At 36.9% G+C, this 23,822-nt stretch overlaps 1 protein-coding gene and 1 pseudogene across 3 annotated transcripts in view; one reads left to right on the top strand and one right to left on the bottom strand.

Moving 5' to 3' along the window:
* The window catches only part of PRKG1 (protein kinase cGMP-dependent 1), a 1,125,638-nt gene that overhangs the window by 187,173 nt on the left and 914,643 nt on the right, over window positions 1-23,822 (top strand). The window lies entirely within an intron of this gene.
* The window catches only part of LOC308257703, a 238,702-nt pseudogene that overhangs the window by 2,374 nt on the left and 212,506 nt on the right, over window positions 1-23,822 (bottom strand). The window lies entirely within an intron of this gene.

Here is a 23,822-nt window from a genome sequence, read left to right on the forward strand (position 1 = left end):
CATACTTATCATTTTTTAATACAATTGTAATACCAGTAGGATGGAAATGTGGTGATTGAATCCTATCTAATAAAAGAGTAATATGCAAATTGACCATCACTCCAACACAAGATGGCCACCACAAGATGGCCATCAGGGGAGGGCAGTTGGGAGGGACCAGGCCTGAAAGGGAGGGCAGTTGGGGGGGGTCAGGCCTGCAGGGGAGGGCAGTTAGGGGTGTTCAGGCCTGCAGGGGAGGGCAGTTAGGGGCAGTCAGGCCTACAGGGGAGGGCAGTTAGGGTGACTGGGCCAGCAGGGGAGGGCAGTTGGGGGCGACCAGGGTGGCAGGGGAGGGTAGTTAGGGGTGACCAGGCCAGCAGGGGAGGGCAGTTAGGGGCAATCGGGCTGGCAGGGGAGCAGTTAGGTGTGTCGATCAGGCTGGCAAGGGAGTGGTTGGGGGTGATCAGGCTGGCAGGCAGAAGCGGGTAGGGGCAATCAGGCAGGCAGGCAAGTGAGCAGTTGGTAGCCAGGGGTCCTGGATTGTGAGAGGGATCCCAGATTGGAGAGGGTGCAGTCTGGGCTGAGGGACACACCCCCTGTGCACGAATTTTGTGCACCAGGCCTCTAGTCACTAAATAAAATGGGTGAGTGCTAAGTGAAATGAAATTGTGATAAAAATCTTACGTTAGCCCTACCTGGTTTGGCTCAGTAGATAGAGCATCAGCCTGTGGACTGAGGGTCCTGGGTTTGATTCCAGTTAAGGACACATGTCCAGGCTGTGGGCTTGATCCCCAGTAGGTGGCATGCAGGAGGCAGCCAATCAATGATTCTCTCTCATCATTAATGTTTCAATCGCTCTCTCTCTCTCCCTTTCTCTCTGAAATCAATATATATATATATATATATATATATATATACAAATATATATACATAAATCTTACATTATTTCTAAGTAGATCTTTGAAAGACATTACTAAGTAAAACTGTAACTATTTCAATTTAATTGTTTTTTCCTGTTAACATACTTTACTTATTCTTTATTTGACTATGAGACTAAGTGGAGTCTGTTAGTTGCTGTACTATAAAGATGATAAGCCTCTGCATAACCCAACCATATCCTCTTTTGTATTTCCTGGAATTAGCACAAAACCTGACAATAAGAAGCACCAGTGACATTTGTCAAATGAATGATTGAATGAAGTAGAAATTAACATATCGATCAAATAATTATGAGTAGAAATCAAGTGTCATGTAGAATTATGAGTAGAGTAAAAAAAATGAAATTTATTGTAGAAATCTTGAGGATAATTGCTCTTTTATATGTTATGCATTCCATAGGTATATTGCCCATAACTATCAAAGATATAATATATAAAAAACTTAATAAGCTAATATTGCTGCATTGCTTTAAAATGCCAGTTTAAAATCATTTCTGTTTATAGCAGCATTGAGATGTAGCATAGTTTGGATTCACATAAAATGAAATAGCCAATGAAGACAGTTATTGTGATAACGCAACCTTCAAATGTCTTCGCCTTCCATATGTTCATAGTTTACAGAAGGGAGAAATGCTTCTGTGTAGATATAATTTGGGCTGGCTTTTTAAAAGAAATAAGTTTACATATTTAAAATTGCACATTAACCTTTAATCTGTAATTCTAAATTACAGTATGCACATACTATAAATCTTAGAAGTAACCTCTAGGAAATAATTATAATTAAATGAGGAATGATGCAATTGACAGATAATAAATCCACAATATCCCACACATAATGCATACTTTAAAACATTTGGTATTAAATGTTTTAATCCTTACTCCTTATGTTTTCAGTGTAATGCTGTGGAGGAACTTGTGTCTTCATGCACATCTGTCTATCACACTTGTTTGTAAAATATAAATTTGCTAGAGAAAGAGAATTAATTTAGGAAATAGTGAGAGAATTAAAGTAGATATAATATTATACTATTAGGTAGACAGCTTTTAATGTAACTTTTTATTATCTGATTATAGAAAAAAATATACCTTACATCTTCCCAAACGCTGAACTTCTTTCTACCCAGTAACATAACATTTTGGTACATGGTTTTAGTACACTAGGCTAAGAGAGCTTAGTGCAGTCCAATAAAAGACACTGGTGTGCTATTTTTATATTATACTGTTAAATTTTATTTTTTATGTATGAGTAAATTTTTAATATTTCCCTACAGCACCCAGAGGTAGCTTCATGAGCTACTAATGACTTGCAACTACAGGCATCAAATTATAGTCAAGCAGGGGTTGTGAATTTGTAAATTGTTGCTCGGAACTTTGTTGTAAATTCTGAGAGGTCACCATTATAAAAAAATATGTTAAAAAGTAAATTCTTTGGATTCTACAGATTATGTACTTATTTCATTCAGCATCTATTTCAAGACTAGTTAAAACATTTTCCGTGTCTATAATTTTGCTTCCTTAAAAAGAAGTTTGTGGAATGGAGAATATATAATAATATCCACAGACAAAAATTAAATGAAGGTAGAAATTGTGATTTAGATAAGAGTATACAATGTGGTAAATATACAATAGTTAATTCTCAGTTTTAACCATACATATCTATTTATATATAATGGAATATAACTGCTGGGAACATTAATAGCCTGAAGATATGCAGGACCAGTGGAAGGTTGAAAGACTTACTTTTGATTGTACTAGTCATGCTAATTGTGAGATAATAGATTGGTCTTATTAATTAGGAAGATTTACTTAATTACAAAATTATAATGAACTGACTTCCTTGCTTTTCTGTGCACTCATTCCTCAGACACATGCTGCCTAATACTGGTCTGGATTTTCCTTCTGGTCTTTTACTCTGTGGACATGTTATTCTATACTAAGATTTTCTCGGATCCTATCCTTAAATCTAAATGTTTTTTCCCAAATGCTGTGATAGTAGTAAAATACTCATTCTCTTGAGTCATATATCCTTGTGCTGACCCTTCATAGCCACATGATATTGAGTAGATTACTGAACTTCTCAGAGCATCTGTTTCCTCTTCTGTGAAAGGAAGATAATCATAGTCCCTGTTTTATATTTAACAGTCCCTACTATGAAATAAACTTTTTAAGTTTTTCCACACATGGCATGGCACAGAGATAGCCTTCTATAAAAGTTGCTGTTCTCCTTTTATTATTTTTCCTCATCCCTCAGAACTCTGTGAGCTGGCCACATACCTATTCTTTAGATTTAATTCAAATGAAGATCATCATAATTGGCAAGGTTTTAATGTGTTATAATCGCCCCTTCTGCCCCATGGCATTTGAATGGGGATCTTCAAAGACTTAACGCACAGGAACAAATACTGAGGGAATTTTCAGCGCCACGCAATGACTCTCTCGGAGGGTACATTTATGAGTGGGGTGAAATCTGTCAGAACTCTTCAGATCACCCCGTGGAGGCTTCGTCTCTGTACATGTACTAGTAAGAGTAGCTTGGTAGATTATGTCACCCGTGCCTATTGTCTGATTGATTCCTTTTTACTTCTAACCCCAGGGCAAGCCTAAAGGCAAAAATAGTTAAGTAGACTTGGTCTGACTTTGCCATCTGCCTCCCTCCGTTTTAACATACTTTTCCCATATACCACTCATCCCAAAGATCTCTGTCTTTGACTAAAGGCAGCTGATATAGAAGATATAAGTCATATTTAGTAAATAGTGAAACCCAGTTAACATTTATGAAAATTTAAAGTGTGAAATTCTATCATATAATTTCAATCTAATTGAATCTAATGATTGGGTGTACTTCTTTAGTACACAGTGAACCAAGTAAGATGGTGAATTTCCCCCTATCTGCTCATAATGCTCAGACCTCTATTAAGATGAGTTTGCATGATTTCAGAATAAGTAGGTCTGCATATAGACCCAGCTGCTGCGACAAAATATGGCATTCCTCATTAGGGTTCTTTCTCTGGCAGCGGCACATCTCCTAGACAAACTTCACTTTCTAGACTTGCTATGAATAGCTCTTTTCCACAATTAAACAGAAATTGGGGGAAGAGGGTTCAATCTGCCTATTTCTTAGGCAAATTAATTTATTAAAGTACTCAAAAAGAGGCAAACATGAGCTCTCAGGAGCCCTGATATCTTTGATACACTTGCTTTTTGTTTTTGTGTATATAGTGTCATTTAAATGTTTATAACATTTGGGTCTTATCCTATATAATAAAGAGGTAATATGCAAATTGACCATCCCTCCAACACACAAGATGGCCATCCCCATGTGGTTAAAGATGGCCACTCCCATAGGGACACAAGATGGCTGCCACAAGATGGCCAGCAGGGGAGGGCAGTTGTGGGCGATCAGGCCAGCAGGGGAGGGCAGTTAGGGGTGACTGGGCTGGCAGAGGAGGGCAGTTGGGGGGGGGCAGACCTGCAGGAGAGGACACTTAGGGGGGACCAGGCTTGCAGGGGAGGGCAGTTGGGGGTGACCAGGCCTGCAGGGGAGGGCAGTTAGGGGTGACCAGGCTGGCAAGGGAGGGCAGTTAGGGGTGACTGGGCCAGCAGGGGAGGGCAGTTAGGGGCAATTGGGCTGGCAGGGGAAGGCAGTTGGGGTGACCAGGATGGCAGGGGAGCAGTTAGGCATCAATCAGGCTGGCAGGGGAGTGGTTAGTGAGTGATCAGGCTGGCAGGCAGAAGCAGTTAGGGGCAATCAGGCAGGCAGGCAGGCGATCATTTGGGAGCCAGCAGTCCTGGATTGTGAGAGGGATCTCAGATTGGAGAGGGTGCAGGCTGGGTGAGGGACACATACCCCCCTCCCCACCCCCCCATCCCCTCAAGCATGAATTTTGTGCACTGGGCCTTTAGTTTAGAATATAATTCTTATCAGGGAGGGCATTTATTACCATTACCCTTTGGATCAGGAGAAGTCAGGGTTGCTGAGAGAAATCAGGTCTCATCCCTACTCAATACAGACACAACAGCAAGAAAACCTAGTTCTGTTTCTTGAGAGAATACTTTGCAAATAAAACTAATTGTTGCTCAGAAGATTGTTAAAGAAAATTTTGTAAAAGAGCTTGCGGGAAGTGTTTTTTTTTTTAATTTTAGATGAAGGACAAAAAGCTGTTTTTAGAACATAAAAATAGTAAGGGCTATTCTTTTTTTTTAAATATTTTATTGATATTTTACAGAGAGGAAGGGAGAGGGATAGAGAGTTAGAAACATCGGTGAGAGAGAAACATCGATCAGCTGCCTCCCGCACACCTCCCACTGGGGATGTGCCCGCAACCAAGGTACGTGCCCCTGACCGGAATCGAACCCAGGACCCTTCAGTCCGCAGGCTGATGCTCTATCCACTGAGCCAAACCAGTTTCGGCAGTAAGGGCTATTCTTACCGATGCTTACCTTTGTGCCAGCTCTTCTGTTCTCAGCACAACACATGCATTGTCACAATTAACCCTCATGGCAGCCCTGAAAGAGGTAGGTTATATTGTACCCATGTTACAAGGAGGAACGGCTGGCTCAGGTTAGCTTGCCCACACTGCCTACCTGCTAAAGGGCAATTCAACGCATGAATACATGTCTGTGGAGTCCATATACTTAGCCTCTGAATGGCACTACCTCTTAGCAATATGTTGCATATATATAAAGGTTGGATTGCAACCTTTTGGTGATATACTAAAGAATCAAATGCAAATTTTCACTGAAAAATGATTTGGATGTGGCAACAATCAAACAATACTTTTTGCGAAGTACATTGTAATCTCAGGCAAGTCCTGCTGAGGCTCCTTATGACTATATGCACAGTCCTCTTTTATTTTTACAAGCATTTTTTATTATATAAACACCAGCACAACATAACATATCTCATGTATAGAGCACAAATCCTTTGAGCTGGCTACAAAAAAAAAAAGTCCTTCTCTTTCAAACTAATTAAATTTCAGGTCATGCCTTTTTGGTGTTGAAGACTCTGGGATAAAGAATGAGAATTCTGGTATGGAATTGTTTCTTCCTAAAATGAAAATTTTTCTTGATATTTTATACTTATTTTAACTCTATCAAGATATGTAAAATATGCCTGAGAATAAATTTAGTGGGTTCTAAAGTTTTCATCTCAAAAGGCACACGTTTCTCTGTCTTAAAATAGCTCTACTGTGTCCGTTTCTCTTCCCCCACACTTCTTTAGTAAGGGGTCTCTGCACCACATTTTGGCCAGATCTGTTTGTGGCCAAAAAATATGGGTGCAAACCATAGTCTGGGCTTATTGTTGTCTAATTTATAACCGATAGTGTATCACAGTGTAGAATGGGTAATGGGACCCAGCTTGGCTAGAAGTGTGTCCCTTCAGTTACCTATTAGGTTCTAGCAGATGCCAATGGATTGAACTAGACGGGCAATGGGTGTTATTTAGGAATTCAACAGAAGCATCAAAGAGCTGATTTGCATGCAAAACCCAGCAAGACTGCCAGGTGTACAGTCTGTGAAGTTTGATGGTAGTATGAGCAGCAACTGTAAAGTCCAGGGGACATCACTCTCCTTGAATCCAGCAGCCCTCATGGGGCATTGAATTCTTTCTCAGCCAGACCCCTTTCATCTTGGCTTTACTTTATCCTTACTCCTGGGAATGGACAGCTCTGGGATGAGATGCTGGACATAGGACAAATTCCAGGAGAACTGTAAAAAAGTAGAATTGCAGAGATCTTATTGGTTGCAGATGCATTTTGAATTGATCAAGAAGAGTGACATTTATAAACTATTTTGCAAGACATATTCTGGTAAGGAGAAAAGATTAATAACATTGTCTCTGGTCTTTTTTCTCTCTTAAGTTATTGCTTAATGGATAGTGAACTTTTCAGTAGAAATACTGAAACTACTATTAAATGATAAAATAGTAATACAACAGTAATTACACTGCTTCAAATGGAATGACAATGTCACACAAACCTGCAAGCTCTAGCGTAGTTTGCAGCTGATGTTGGGTTGTGAGAAAGCACAGACTATGCATAAAGGAATTTATTACTGGGGGAAATGAATCATTTTGCTTTTCCCTGACATGTGCTGTTCTATATTAAACTTTGTAGTTCCAAGGCTGACTATTTAGCTAGTCCTCTGGATCTCACCCCTTAAGTTCCCAAGGCCTCACCTCCAGCATTCTTGCTGTTAGGCGGGAGTTCTGAACATTTAGCACTGTTTTGCATATTCTAATAACTACCATTTATTGCACATGATCTCCTTTGATCCTTGAGAACCCTGTGAGATACATAGTATTATTATGTATAATTTATAAATGAGTAAACTTCAAATCAAGAGTGGTCACCTAAGACCATGAAGTTTGGACATATCAAGATCAGCCAGGGACACTAACAGTCATTCCATTGCCTTTTCTTTCCATTTGCCCTATATATTAATCTCAAGAAAATGTCTTTTTCATGGGTGTCAATATACACACACATATTCTTAATCTGAAAAGCATGTTTTGGTCTGCCTTTACTGTTCTGATACTAATTCTAACTGTGCTTTCCTTGTCTGCCTAATTTACTAGTCTAGGAATGGCACATTTATAGCATGGATCTCCCCTGTGTTTATCCCTTGCCCTTGGCAGACATGGCCAATCAATCACAGCAATCCTCATGAAGCCGGATTCAGCTTCATTATCTCTTCAGCCCATCACTCTAGGGAAGCACAGCCAATGGGTTGGTATTGGCTCCCAAGTTAAATCTCTTTACCATTCCTGAGCCACCATTTATTTTTGTCTCAATCATGTCCTCTAGCATAAGCACACACAGCATTTACCTCAATCTTTCTTAGACATTTATCTCTTATGACATTTTTACTTACAAGGATGAATAGTATTTGTGAACAAGCATGTTCATGGTGTTTTGAAGTCTTTCCATATAAATTCCATTTTTACTTAACATTCATAAGATAAAGGTGATTTATCTGTGTCCTTCTCCCAGACCTTTTTTTGATGGACCATTATTCATAAACAATGATGTTACATCTTGACATTTTTTTGAAAAATTTGGTTTCACCAGATTTGAAAAAAATTTATTTTAACATAGTGGCTTTTTGTTTAATTTAAGTATAATATTTAGTAAATTCATGCAACAGTAGAAATCACCATATTTTCTTGTCAAACATTGCTATAGTTTATATATATCTATATCTTGTGTAGTCATAGTAATTTAGAAGAAATGAGCAAGTGGGAACTTAACCTATACAACTTGTCGTTGCCTTATATATCTCTTAATAATATCTGGGGTAAAACTAATGAGGAAATTCCTATTTTTATTTTAAGATGATTAGCTAGATTAAAAAAAATCATTGCAACAGCAGGTGTGTTTTTATTATTTTTTTAGTGTTTAAAAGCTAATCTATTTAGGTAATATCACTTAGCTAATGCCATAATATCAATTTGTGCAACTCTTTGGCTTATTTTTTTTGAAAGTTCAGTGTAAAGGAGTGTTATTTGCTGCTCACCTTATGCAGGTCAAGAGACTGATGTTATTAGTTTTGCCACTCTTCAAATACAGAATTGCAGCTCTGGCAGTTACATCCCTCATGAAAAACCTACTGTCAGAAGGTGCAGGAGACAGGCCAATTGATCCTTCAGTGTCCAGAGACTGCCAGATTCTTTCTTTTACCATTTGAATTACTGACTTCACAGAGCATCTACAACCTCCTGAAACTGAGTCTGATGATGATGGTACCTCACATTATCAAGTGGGGACAAATACTCAGTTTGTTTTACCAGTATGGGCAGCATATAGAATAGCTAAACCTGCAACCATTTCATGGAGTTAGGTCCTGGCTCCACTGCTTTACAAACGACATTATCTTAAGAAAGTTATTTAACCTCCCTAGGACTCCCTTTTATCTTCTCTAAAATGGGACAATAACAGTATCAACCTCAGTGGGATATTATGAAAATTAAAGAAGATAATATCAAGGAAATATTTGTAAAAGCATATGATGAATATTGTTCTGCAATCAGTTATAATTATCCTCAAGTTCAGACAGATATTTTAATTTTGTAGCCTATCTTATATTATGGTATTCTATTCATAAAAGCACCAAGGCAAAATAGATTCCACATTACTATATGGAAACAGACCTGCATTAAGGTTCATTTTACTTTGATGATTTATTGCTTGATTTTAAAACTTACTTTAATTACAAAGAAAATATATGTTTATTTTAGAATATATATTCGCAAAAAGATAAGCATGAAAATCTTTCTTAATTCTGTGATCCAAAGAAAGCTGTCATTACTATTTTGGTCTGTAACCTTTGAGTCTCATCAGTATGTGTATAAGTATATATACAGACACTTTTTAATAATGGAATTATACTATTTATGTTTTGGAACTATTAAAAGGTAAACTTAGGTTCAAAGTTTCCAAGAGTTTATTTAAACAAACATCAACTTGAACTGCCACACCAAATGAAACATGGTTAGGAGGACTCCCCCAAGGGAAGCTAGGGGAAAGGTTTTTATAGAGCAGACACAAATGCACAGCAAAGAATTCATTGGATGGGCTTTCGCGTAAGTAGTTGCCTTAGTTTGAAAGGACTTGTTGACTGTGATTGGTTGTGTTCAGTTTTATTTTCTCATATTTGAGTACACTGATTCTGGCTTAGGTTTTGGTTTGCTTATGTAGGCTGCTAAGGCATTAGAGCAGTCCCATTTCAACAGCCTCCTTGTTCATTTATTTTAATGGGAACACAGATATATTGGGAATATCTTACCAAGACTTTAGCTAGTATTTTGCCACATAATTTTTAGAGTTTTAATGGTATTCTATAATGTAAATATTTAAGTAATCCTATACTGTTTGGGCATTTGGAATTTGAATATCTTTCCTCTTAACTCTTTTTGTTTTATACTCACTATTTCAAACTGATCTGCAGTGAGTAGTTCTTGTACTTATATCATTCTGCACACTTTAAATCATTTCCTTAGGATAAATTCTTTTTTTAAAATTTTTTTAAAATTTTTTTTACTCATAGTGATTTTTTTTAATTTCTTTTTTCTTTTTTTTCTTTATTGATTAAGGCATTACATATGTGTCCTTATCCCCCCATTACTCCAACCGACCCCCACTCTTGCCCTCACCACCCTGGTGTCTGTGTCCATTGGTTAAGCTTATATGCATGCATACAAGTCCTTTGGTTGATCTCTCCCCTCACCCCCACCCTCCCTACCTTCCCTCTGAGATTTGATGGTCTGATCAATGCTTCTCTGTCTCTGGATCTGTTTTTGTTCATCAGTTTATGTTGTTCATTATATTCACAAATGAGTGAGATCATGTGATATTTATCTTTCTCTGACTGGCTTATTTCACTTAGCATAATGCTCTCCAGTTCCATCCATGCTGTTGCAAATGGTAAGAATTCCTTCTTTTTTACTGCAGCATAGTATTCCATTGTGTATATGTAACACATTTTTTTAATCCACTCATCTGCTAATGGGCACTTAGGTTGTTTCCAAATCTTAGCTATGGTAAATTGTGCTGCTATGAACGTAGGGATGCATATATCCTTTCTGATTGGTGTTTCTAGTTTCTTGGGATATATTCCTAGAAGTGGGATCACTGGGTCAAATGGGAGTCTCATTTTTAGTTTTTTGAGAAAACTCCATATTATTCTCCACAGTGGCTGCACCAGTCTGCATTCCCACCAGCAATGCACAAGGGTTCCTTTTTCTTCGTATCCTCGCCAGCAGTTGTCATTTGTATAATAAATTCCTAAAATTAGAATTATTTTATCACAGGGTAGGTGCATTTTAATGTTTTAATTAATAGTAATTTAAAAATAGGTAATGGATTCACACAGTACCACAATAAAAAACCTAGGAAATGGTAAGCCTCTCACCATAATCATTCATCCATTCATTTCCAACCCATCTACCTACTAGTACATCTCTACCTGCTTCCTCTCCAATAATTTTCTAATCTTCCAGATATTTTTTACAGTATATTGCAGCAAATATAAACCTATACTGTCTTGCTGACTTTTTCACACAAATGGAAGCATATAAGATCCATGTATTACTTTCTTCTCTCAAAAGTACATCTCATTCTTATTTTTGCATACAGTTCCACTGGTAGATGTGAAGGTGATTACAACTTTTGCTATGACAAGCAGTACTGTAATAAATAGGCATTATTTGCACTTTTTAAGTCTGTTGAATAAATTCCTAGAAGCAAAATTGCTGATCAAGGAATATATGAATTTATAATTTTGTTAAATATTGCAAACTGCCTGCCTTAGGAATTTCAGCAGTTTACACTGACAGCAGCAATGAATGGATGTCCCTTCTTCCCTCCAGCCTTGCTGAAAGAAGATGTTATTAAATGGTTGGATTTTTGTGGGGTAGATAAAATATGGTGTCTCAAAGTGGGTGTAATTTGCATTTCAGATTGAAAGCCTTATTCATAGAAGCCATTTGCATTTATCTTTTCACTTTGTTTACAGTATTGGCTTTGTTTTTGGCATGAAGACTAAGAAACACCATAGATATTTTTGTGGTTGAATTTATCAATCTTTTCACTTATGTGTTATGAACTTTTGGGATATGATTACTGAGATTATAAATTAATTTTCCATGCCCCCTGTTCCCACAGAACTCTCATGATAATAGTGGCTCCTGCACGGCTGGCTTGGCTCAGTGTTGAGCATCGACCTATGAACCAGGAGGTCACTGTTCGATTCCAGGTCAGGGTACATGCCTGGGTTGCGGGTTCGATCCCCAGTGTGGGGCGTGCAAGAGGCAGCTGATCAATAATTCTCTCTCATCATTGATGTTTCTATCTCTCTCCCTCTCCCTTCCTCTCTGAAATCAATACCTAAATAAATAAATAAATAAATAAATAAATAAAATAGTAGCTCCTTCCCTTCTTTCTTGCATTTACATCTTTGATGTATTTAGATTATCTTGACATACGGTAGGAGAGGTGGATCCAGCTATTTTTTTCCCCTAACTTTTCTAGCTGTTGCCAGCACCATTTTATCTCTTGTTCTGAAATGCTACCTTCATCATAATGTACTAAATGCCAACTTGTTTGGCTCTATTTCTGGATTTTTCTTCCTCTCCCATTTTTCTGTGTGTCAGTGCCACATTGCCTTTATTATTAAAGATTTAATAAATTTTAATATCTGGTGGGACAAGTCCTTGCTCATTTCTTTTCTATTTTAGAATTTGTCTGGATAGTGTCTTTTGGTTTTTGTTCACATAAAATTCTGAAATAGCTAGTCTAGTTCCAAAACTTGTCTTAAAAAAAATCCCGTTAGACTTTTTCACTGGAATCACATTACATTTATAAATTACCAGGAGCAGTGACAACTTTATAATGTAGGGTCTTGTCTTCTTTGGCATCATTCAGCAGAGTTATAGTGTTTTCTCTATATATGTCTTGAACATTGCATATTAAGTTTATTGCTATTTGTTACACCCTTTCTGTTGCTCTCTGTAAATGTTTTTTCTCTTATTATATATTCCAGGGCTTTAACATTTTTTAAGTTTATATGGAAGCTATTGATTCTGATATTCATTTTGATGTCATTATGTTAGCAAATTCTGTCATTATTTACAATAATTTTTCAGTTAGATTCTCTTTTTTCTGGGTATTAGTCAAAAGCTTTACAAATAGGAATAGTTATAACTGCCTCCTTTCTAATATTCATCATTGAAATTGTGTTCTTTTGTATAAATGTATTGTTCCCCAGGTATCCTGCTTGACTTTACTGAGAATTTTCTAATTAAGCATAAAAAAACAACATTTTGCTAGGGGAAGATCCATCTATTTCTATTGATTGAGTGTTTTGTGTTCATGTGCTTATTTTTATTAAGGAAATCTTTTGAATTTTATCAGATGCCTTTTAGGAGCTGTAAGGTAATCATATTATATTCCTTTTATGATGAATTACATTCTGAGATTTCCTGAAATAGAACGATTCTTGATATTTCAACGCTGCTCTGTTATGTTTACTGATATATATTGATGGTTTGTGTATAGATTTGTCTTGAGTGAGATTGTTCTTTAGTTCTGGGTGTGTATGTATGACGAGCATTTATTCTATTTTGGAAACAATGTCATGCACACTTCACAACAGTAATTTGGACAACTTCCTCTTTTCTCTGTGCTCTGAAACACTGACTAGCTAGCCTGAAATTTGTTTATTCTTTAAAGGTTTGTTAGAAATCTGTTAAAATATTTTGGCCTAGTGCTTCTTTTTTGGTGGTAGCTCTAGGTAATGTTCCCTACATATTTTATGAAATATGAGCTATTTTCATTTACTGTTTCTTAACAGTTGCTGTTGCTAAATTACGTATGTATTATTTTGCTTGATTGCCTGAAGAACTCTTTTTGTATCTTCAATAACATTATAAGAATTTATCTTAGTGATGACTATTCTTGTATGTAATAGAAAGCTTTTCTATTTTTTAAGGTATTTTTAAATTAAATTTATTGGGGGTGACATTGGTTAATAAGATTATAGAGGTTTCAAGTGCAAAATCCTCTGATACATCATCTGTATATTGCATTGTGTGCCCACCACCCAAAGCCAAATCTTCTTCTGTCACCATCTAACTTTCCTTATTTCTACAGGGTCTTTCAGGGTCTTATTTTTTATTGTCTTCATTGCTTTTAGATGTTTTATGGGAGGATCAAGGGAAGATTCTGATTTACACAGTCATGTATATGCTAGAAGTCCAAATTGATATTTTCCTTATTATTTAATCAGCATTGCCATGAAAAATATTGTTCTTAATCTCGATGAGTTTAGTGTGAATCAAGCTCATATGAAAAGTCAATATATTTGAAGTTAATTGCACAAGTTCTAGCAAGGGAAGCCTATGTCGCCTGCCCCTTCACTGGAAGGTGCGAAAGCAACTTCCATAATAGAATTCACATCTGACTGAGAGCAATGGACTGAGTCCCATTTAATTTTAAAGTCTTGGTTATCATTTCTTTGAGAACAGGATCATGGGAAGAAAATATAATTTTGGTACCAAATGACAATGTTAACATTTTAAGACTTCATAAAAATAGACTAGAATTATTTAATGGCTGGTGTTTCTCCCTTGTATTGGTTTCCCTCAGACAATGAAATGTTACAGTGAATTTACTCAAGAACTTTAATGTAGTCAGAGGTTTGTCATACCACCCAAAATCTGAGTGTGCTTCTGTATGTTTGGCTACTAAGTAAACAGCTTGGGCAACTTTAAATGATTCAGGTAAAAATTAGAATAATTCATTTTTATAGCTCAAGGGTTTAAAATGTGGCCCAGTTTTCTCCAAAGAAATGACTCATCTTGTGAGTTTTTATTACAGTTCTTTAGACTTGTATTACTTCTCAGATAATAAGGCTACAGTGTCTAAATATCATAGTTGTATATAAGATTTAGAATGAACAATGGGGATTTTCTTCCTTCTTTGAAAATGTTATTTTTTAATGTGTTTAAGAGCCACTAGGATGGTGAAAACTACATGAAGTTTGTCAGATCTTGCTTTAGTGTCTTGCATACATTTGACCTATAAAACAAGAGCTATTCTGCTGGTAGAAGGGACATTATGTCAGTAAGCTTTCATTTGTTTCATGATTTTTATTGATGCAATGCTCTTTATGTTCTATCTTCTATTGCTCCCAAGATTAGTACAATGTGAATGGAAAATTAGGAGTATAGAATTTTCCTTGTTGATTTGGTCTGAGGCTCTGAACACTTAATGCCATTTTCTTCTCCTTTATGATAAACACTGAAGAGGAAGTGCAAGACTGACTGAGCCAGCTGTGTTTATCCACGACTGGCTGCCCTCCGTCTTGTCTTTATGAAAGGTCTTTTAATTACAACTAACCTCCTCTAGCCATGGGCTATTTTTTGATGACAGATTCTAAGAAGAAAAACACACATGCGTAACTTTCAAAGATCATAAAGCTTTTCATGTGCTTTTGCATCTTGACAAATAACTCTACACCCCAATTATGGAACGTTTCATTTCACAGTTTCTTCTACATTAACAAAAGCAGCCCAAATTGTTCTTTCAGCATCTATCTTATATGATTGTTCGGATCAAATATGTATTTAAATATATATTTTCTTGCATGTTTCCTCTTTATTTTCTCAAGACACAATTGAAACAATTATAGGAATAAAATTCTGACAAGATGATTCTTCAGAAGATAACTTGAAATTTGGTCACATTTTTTGAATGACATGTTACTTAATACCTGGAACTTATGGGAGACTGAGTGTTCTTGTCCAGCAAATGTTGACAACCTAGAAGGTGAACTGTGGTTGGTACCCTAACCCAAGTATACAGAAATGAAAAGACCCCACAGGATAAGTCTGTGTCAAGTTTCATAGAAAACCCCTGGGCGATGAACTGTAGTCACTACATTCCAAGGGCAAGACCCAGAATAGAATCAGGTCAATGAAAGGTTCAGACTCTCCAATAGAGCTGAGATGGAAGGAGCAAGGAGAAAATTGAGTAGAATTTTGGATCGCCTATGAATGAAGCAGAAGTGTCTGCTGTTTAACTTTATTACTCTTAGCCACCTTTTGTATGATAAGGTTGGGTTGCATTAAGATATCCCTGGGAAGCCCTAACTGATTTGGCTCAGTGGATAGAGCATCGGCCTGTGGACTGAAGGGTCGCAGGTTCGATTCTGGTCAAGGGCATGTACCTTGGTTGTGGGCAGTAGGAGTTGTGCAGGAAGCAGCTGATCGATGTTTCTCTCTCATCGATGTTTATAACTTTCTATCCCTCTCCCTTCCTCTCTGTAAAAAATCAATAAAATATATTAAAAAATAAAAGATATCCCTGGGAAGTGTTACTCTCTGCAAGCTTTTCATATACTTAGCCACTTGTAGGTCTTGTCATAATCCAGAAAGAACAAAGGTGAAGTTGGACCTCAAAACCTAGAAATTGCTGTCAAGAAAGGAACAGGTTCTTCAGAAAAGGGGCATTGGCATCTCAAGCCTTTCTCTGAGGAGGAAGCTGTGACCCTGATCTGCAGAGATTAAAGAAAACCTCTCTCCCTAGGAGAGGAGACTTCAGATGCCCATCTTTTATCTTTCCCAGACTCACTCATTCATTAAGATACTCAGAGCAACCTGGATGTTTAGATGGTATATATCTTTCATGACACAAAAGCTATTAAGATCACTGTGGTGGTGCAGTAAATTGAATATCATAAAACACTGGGAGCTGATTCTGACTGCTCACATTCTCCTCGCTCTCACTTTATATGCACACCTCTGCTCATTATGTCTGCCGTTGTAGTAGTGCTCCCACATTTCTTCTGTTCATTTAAATTTTACTCAGATTGCTACAGAACTGAGAGGCATCTGAGTGATCATGGATCAGCATTTTATAGGTGTCGGAACTGCAACTTGAGAGGGGGCTCTCTGATCAAGGTTATACAGCAGTGTTTGGCAGAGTGGGGGGACAATCTCTGGATTATAACTTGCTCTTCATGTAAATAAATACAAACGGGAAAGCTTAGCTTTTCACTCAAGACTCAGTTCCAAAGTCCGCCTTCAATGAAACTATTTTTCACTGTGTAGCAAGGTCACTGGTTTTACTCCAAGCTACACTGTCCTCTTGCTCTATGATCATGAGCAAGTCCTTTGTGACCAGTGTCTCAGTGTCTTCATCGGTAAAATGGAGAAGATAACTGCTCCTAGGGCTAAGAAGCTCAAATACATTAATATTAATGAAGCACATAGAATAGTGCCACGCCATAGTAGTGCTGAATAAGGAGAAGTTGTCATTATTATTACTGTCCTTATTAATCACACTTTCTTTTCCATGTTATATTTTTCATGAATACCACCCCATTAGCACTTAATTATTTTCTAGCTATTTTATTTAAAATATAAATGTTAGTTTATTACAGTTTTCTTGTCCCAGATAAGTCACTTCAGAGTAGGGACCGTGACCTGCATTTCTTTTATGTACCTCCATAGGCCCTGACACGTTTGCTGCAAAATAGGAATTCTGTAAATACGATTTTTTTTCTTTTCGTTGCTTTTAAGATAAATACATTTTTAATAATTGCAACTCTGACTAACTTTTAGATGTTCTCAAAGAAAATGCCCGTTCAAATATGGAAGCATTATAAAATGCCAGTGCCTTGTGTAAAAAAGCAAAGACCACTCAGAGTGTTTGAAGGTACATAAAGATATTCTTCCAATACATGTTTGGGATGCTTTTAGGAGCAGTGGGTCAGAGGATGGAACATTTTGCATTACTACCAGGACCATTATATGAGACCCTACTGGATACCTTCAAACTTTTTACTGATACAATAGTGATATGAATGGTAGTACTCATAGCCCTGAATTCTGGACAATATTTTCATAAGACTCATTTGCACTTTATATTCTTGGCTATACGTTAAAATTGCTTGGCAAGCTTTTTTAAAAACTTGAGATAAAATTGATATATAACATTGTATCAGTTTTAGGGGTACAACTTTATGATATGATATATGTACATATTGTGAAACGAGTCCAAGTTTAGTTTATATTAATCATCACACATACATTTAACTTTTTTTGCTTGTGATGAGATTAGGTTAAATATTCTTTACTGACTTTATACAATCAAAATGTGTAAGATTCCAAGTTTTCTGACTTCTCTAAATCAAAGGAAAAAAAAATCTATGTTCTTACTAAGGACAAAAAATAGGTATTTAGGTAAGAGATATGGTACAGAATTAAAGAAACAACAAGATTTGTAAGCATAGATATAAATATTTTAGTCACTTTGCTTTAAGGTGCTAGCAATTTTCTTCCAGTGAATGGGGTGGTGAAGAAAGTAACTTCAGTCTGGCTGGTGTGGCTCAGTGGCTGAATAGACCAATGAACCCAGAGGTCACAGTTCTGTTTCCAGTCAGGGCACATGCCCGGGTTTGTGGGCTCAATATTCAGTAGGGGGAGTGCAGGAGGCAGCCGATCAATGATTCTCTCTCATCATTGATGTTTCTATCTTTCTCTCCCTCTCCCTTCCTCTCTGAAATCAATAAAAATATTTAAAAATATTAAAAAATATATATCTCAAGACTTAATAACCTACCCCCCAAAATTAGAACTGTTCCAGAGAGTTAGGAAAGTGAGCCTGGGGAAAAGCAATCTGATTAGAACATCCTATATTGCAGTAAAAACCTATTAGATATTTTACCTTGTAGAGAGATTTTCATCGTAAAAGGAAACTGTTCATTAACCCAAAATTACTTCTAATTTAATGATTAGCAGTCAATATGATGAAGAAGTGAAATAAGAATGTTGATATCCTGTGACAGGGGATTGCTTGGGAGCAGGAGGTTTGGGGAGATGAAGCTTAATAGCATCACTTAGACAAGCCATTCATATCTGGACTCTACTTTTCAAGTCAGTTCATTAATTCACTCACTCACTTAGCCTCATCTATTAATCAAGTATTTGTTGGAAACTTCTGCTTTATAATAGGTCTATAGTTTAGTGGAAGAAACTAAGTATACCAATCATTGTAATATAGCTGTTTAATGCTAGAATAATACTACACTCAGGGTTCCTGGTGAGCAAAAGGACATCTAACTTAGCTATCCTTTACCCTGTAAAGTTCATGAAATTGCTCCAGGAAGCTTCATGCTTGAGTTAGGTTTCAAAGATGAAGAGGAGTTAGCTGAGACTCATGCTCAGTAATTATTATATGAATGACAGATGGTGGAGAAGGAAGTCATGAGACATAAAAGCGCATGACAATTTGGGAAAGCAGCTTAAGCCTGGGGTACTTTTTATCAGTGTGGCTCAGGAACCACATGTATCAGAATCACCTGGGGGTACTGCTTAAATATGTAAAGATCTGGGTCCACCCTACACGCATTGAATCAGAACACAAGGGTAGGGTCAAGGGGTCTCGGCCTTTTTAATAAGCATTGTATCTCAGGTGATATATATGATAAAGTTTAAGAAGCACCAACACAAGTTTTATATAGAAAGTGATTGAAGGTGAAGAGAAACTGGGAAGGGGCTGGATCTTGACAAGCATTGAATGACTTGCTGGGGAATCTGCCTCAATTTTAAGTGAAGTGACACTTTATTTGATTTTTCTGCTTTGAAGCCATCAGTTTTCTACATGGAGAACTCCAGTGTTTTTCATATATGACCATGACAGAAGTGGTAAGGCTTCTATAGGAAATGTCGGTTTTAAGTTAGATGCTTATAAATTGGGGGACTGTACCTAGGGGTAAAGACTAACTTCCAAAATTAATGCTCTAACTATTCCACTCTTATCCTCAAACCCAGCTTCTCTGTGCCTGGTCACCAGAGATCACATCCCAAGGGGAAGGAGGCTGTGATTCTCACAGAGTATACTACCTTCACTCTGTTTTATCCGGCTGCGCCAACCCCAGCTCACCCCCTCATTCCAGTCAGCCAGTCTGCATATTTGTGCATCTAGTCACAAGACAGAGCAGGAAGGAAAGATGAGGACAGGAATTGGCAAGTGTTCCTATGGGAAGTCAAATCCCGAAGCTGCCCTCACAGACTCCTGCTGGGGCTGGTCAGGTACACTTCTGTGAATTATTCAAAGTAAAGGCTGAATGCTTTTTACATATCCTTATTAGTATTGAAATATAACCTTTACACTTCATTCACATCCATTTCCTTCAAATGATTTTTCTATATTTCTTACGTATATTATTACCACATATTTGCACCATAAAGGTAACACTCTTCTTATCCTTTGGTAATAATATATGTGAGCTTGTATTAAGAAAATCATATCTAATACCCTATACACTGTGGTGCATTTTAGACACACAGTAAAATATTAATATTTAGTTTCAGATTTTAATATTTAAAAATATAGTCAAGTTTCTGTGTCCCAGTTTTTAGGTACTTTTGGTCCTCTGTTGAATAATAAAACTTCCAATCTTTATTTTTATTCTTTTCTTTTCTTTTTTAGGTAGAAAGGAATTCCAAAAGTTCTGAGACTGTCTGCCTCTCTCTGGGTTACATCGAATGGAAAAATATAGTTGGGCTTAGATTGAGTGTCATGTTTTCATATTTTCATGGTATGTGTGTCAAAACCAGTGAACCAAATAGGTTTGCCCATTCAGGAAACCCACAGTCTTCAGCTTAGGCTTTAGAAATTGACTGAAACGTTTGAGAAACAAGGTACTCCATTTAAAAGCACACACACACACACACACCCTCAATTCAGATGGATCCAAATTTGATTCTTGGGCTTTTTAGCCACTGATGAGGACATCTTATGCATCTATTGATGCTTATTTTAGTTATCTTTGTCTTAACAAGTATCTTTGAATTGGACTCATTCACCCCTGAGGCAGGTTATTGTTACCAGCATTTGAATTGCCTTCTAATTCACTTCCAACATTAGTTTTCTAATTCTTTGGCAGTTTAAATTAATCAAAGGAATTAAGGACGAATAATTACTGGCTCTGTTCCTATAGTTACAAGTGCCACATTCTGACAACTTCAGAAATAAGGTTGGCTATTTTGGGCTTTCTTTGATTACACTCTTCAAAAGCAAGGATGGGCAATGTATTTTCTTTTCTTTTTATTAGTTGATACTTCCTAAATAGGAAATAAAAGCATAGTGTGCTGAAGGATAAATTAGGGCTCATGTAAGGTCATTTTAAGGTGGACATCAATGTTAACTTTAGGAAAACAGATGATATCTTAGTTTTCCATTTCTTTATATATCCGATTATAGTTTGGATATGTAATTTCTTTTGTATCTTTTAGGAAAGTATCACAGGCCTTAAGCATCTCACTTGAAGAAGATAAATGTGCTGACAGCAGCAGAACAATGAGAATTAATTATTCTACTAACTGAACTTTCAACTAATGTTGATTAAATAAGTAAGGTGTGTCAGGCACTGTGGTAGGAGCTGGAGATGAAAGTGTTATAAAAATACAATTTTTAGATGACTATGTTTGAGGTCTAGGTTAGAGGGAACACATTTTTTCTTGGGCTGCAGTGGAATTATAACTCAAACCATGCTGCAGTCTTGTGAACTCTAAATCCTCTCCTGCATATCTGGAGGTTAAAGGTAAGGGAAGAGAAGGGAACAATCCTTCCTACAGTTGGTGTGAAGGGGAGACCATAAATTGGCCTTTGCAGGGAGTTTGAACCATTCTTTACCCCCCAAAAAGAGTTAGTTGTATCAACCATGTTAGAAATTAATGTTGGGGGGGCGGGAGGAGGAGGGAGAGAAGAAGAAATATATGTGTATGAAGGCTATAGAAATTACATTTCAAAAAAGTACTTTTTCCAAATAATATGAGCATATACCGTCAATTCTGTTAACACTAGATATGAATTTCTAAAAATCACCACATTATGAAGATTTCACAAAAATCACAGCATAGCTTATGGGATGAATGGAGTTGGGGATACAACACTCAAAACCTTCACTGACATGAAATGAAGATAGGAATCTAGTAAAAATGGTAGCACGCTTTTATGCATGTGAATTGGGCAAGAAATACATAAACACTCTGATAAATGTGGTGCTTTGCTTTGATGAATACCTGAAGTTTACAAGTGGAAGTGAGTGAGAGGAGGATTGCAGCTTGTGAATTATTGTGGAGTGGCAGAAAGAAGATTATCTGAAATTGGACAGAACATTTCAGTCCTAGATGTGGATAGGTGTTATTCATAGCACACTAAGGTAGCTGGTAAATATTTAAGGTGTGTGCATGTGTGTGTTTTTCATATTCATCTATAGCTCAACTTGAATGGATGCAGTTTTCTGCCGACAAAGTTGTACAGAAGCAAATGTGAAATTTGCTTTATGCTTAAATTGTTCCCTAAAATATGACTTGCATTGAAATGGATTTGCATTTTATAACAAGCATGATACATACTGAGATTAATAACTCTCTTCTCTCCAAAGTACTCAAGCTATATCTTGATTTTGGTATGTATGTTCTGATTATTTACACATACCATTTCCTTGAATAGGTGGTAAGCTCTTTGAGGGCAATGCTGTCTCTGATAACTGCTTTGATTTCTGCAGTACCTAGAGATATTAATTACTCATAAAAAGCACTACTACAGACAACCTGGGGATTGAATAGTGGTAACTGCGTAGGAGATTGAGGCATAGATTAATAGATTTCGAGAAGGCAAGAAAGGAAAGTTTCAAAAAAGAGATAAAATAGATGATGGTGTGTTTTGGGAAGTTGTGTTTATTATGGGGTTGTAATGAATGCACAGGACTGAGGTGCAGATATGTAGAAATACTGGTATGTTCAATGTGTATCACAGGCTAGTTAGCCCTGATGTACCTTTTCTGGGATACCCAGGTTTAAGTGAAGTAAGGGCTCTTTGATAGAAGTAACAAGGAGCAGCTTGAGAAATAGGGGTAGGAGGTAGGGTGCCATAGCATCTTGGACAAATATTGGCTTCAACTTGTTTCCATGAAGCCCAAGATGCTTCCTGGAATCTTCTCAAAGCTGTGGCGAAGGCGAGAAGAAAGACAAGAGCTTTGAGTGTCCTGTACTCATTTCAAATTTAGGTTACTTTATTTATAAATTGCACGATTCCCTGGCTGCTAAAGGAGAAATGTCTGGCCCTTCTGGTGTCACTCAGTATTTGAGCATAGACCCATAAACCAGAGGTCAGGGTTCAATTCCTGGTCAGAGCAAATACCCAGGTTGCAGGCTCCATCCCAATAGGGGGTGCGCAGGAGGCAGCTGATCAATGATTCTTTCTCATCATTTATGTTTCCCTCCTCCCATCCTCTCTCTGCAAAATATATATATATATATATATATATATATATATATATATATATATATATTAAAGAAGAAATGTTTGCAATGTTTGCAAGTAGTCAGCCATGGTTGCTGCAGAATAGTCAGGACAATGGTGATGGTGGAACTATGTGTTGTTTGTGTGGAGATGAGCCTGTTCAGGGCTTTCTTAGTCTCAACTAGAATCATCTTATATTTCCTCCTCCTTTCTTCTCTACAGGACAATAGAACTCCTACAGAGGGTGGAGGCTAGAGTGTAGAGCTTAGGGTAGCTGCACATATTTGTCTCATCATAGGGATGGTTGTTTGAGGAGAGAGATTTGGGCTGCATCATTCAAAGCCAATAACACTTTAGGCAACACTTTCCACTCAAATAAATATGAAGCCAAATTGACAGTCTTAGATATAAAAACTTAAGAGCTATTCTTCCATAAATGGCTATAATTTAATTTAAAATGTTCAGTGGGAGAATTCTTGATCTCAAAAACTGCTGCATTACAAAAGCAGTGCTTTTTTTTGTAAAACGTATAAAGCATCTATAAAAATTGCCTTAAGGCATTGTTGGAAGAAGACTTCATAACGTACACTCAACCCAATAATTTAGTGACAGATTATCCAGTTTATAGATGATTTAGACCTTGGCTTTTTCTTATGTTGTCAGCCTTTGGGGCATTTCCTACAACATTTATTTGATAAGAATATTGAAGTTGAAAGTTAGTAAGACTGGTCAGTCAATTACATTATCAGTTACAATTTCATTTAAAAGTTTGGTGAAAGAGGATGTTGAGACTCTTAAGTGGGATTTAGAATCATCTGTAGATCCCATGAATCCATTATATTCCTCTAGTAAATTAGCACCCCAAAAAATCAAGCGTTACCCATTAGCACTTCTGGAAATGCAACTCAAATACTGTGCTCTGGAGAAGGAGGTAAAGAATACCATCATCTTTAATAAGGAACAGTAGTGAAAAGCCAGAGGTGCAAAGGGATTTTGAAAATTTGATTCTTAAAGTATCTTTTCTTTTTCATTTTTTCCTCTGGGATAAAATTGTAAATGGATGAATTACACATGAAACTATTTTCCATTTGAA

Source organism: Plecotus auritus, assembly GCF_963455305.1.
Source record: "Plecotus auritus genome assembly, chromosome: 9".
Lineage (NCBI taxonomy): Eukaryota > Metazoa > Chordata > Mammalia > Chiroptera > Vespertilionidae > Plecotus > Plecotus auritus.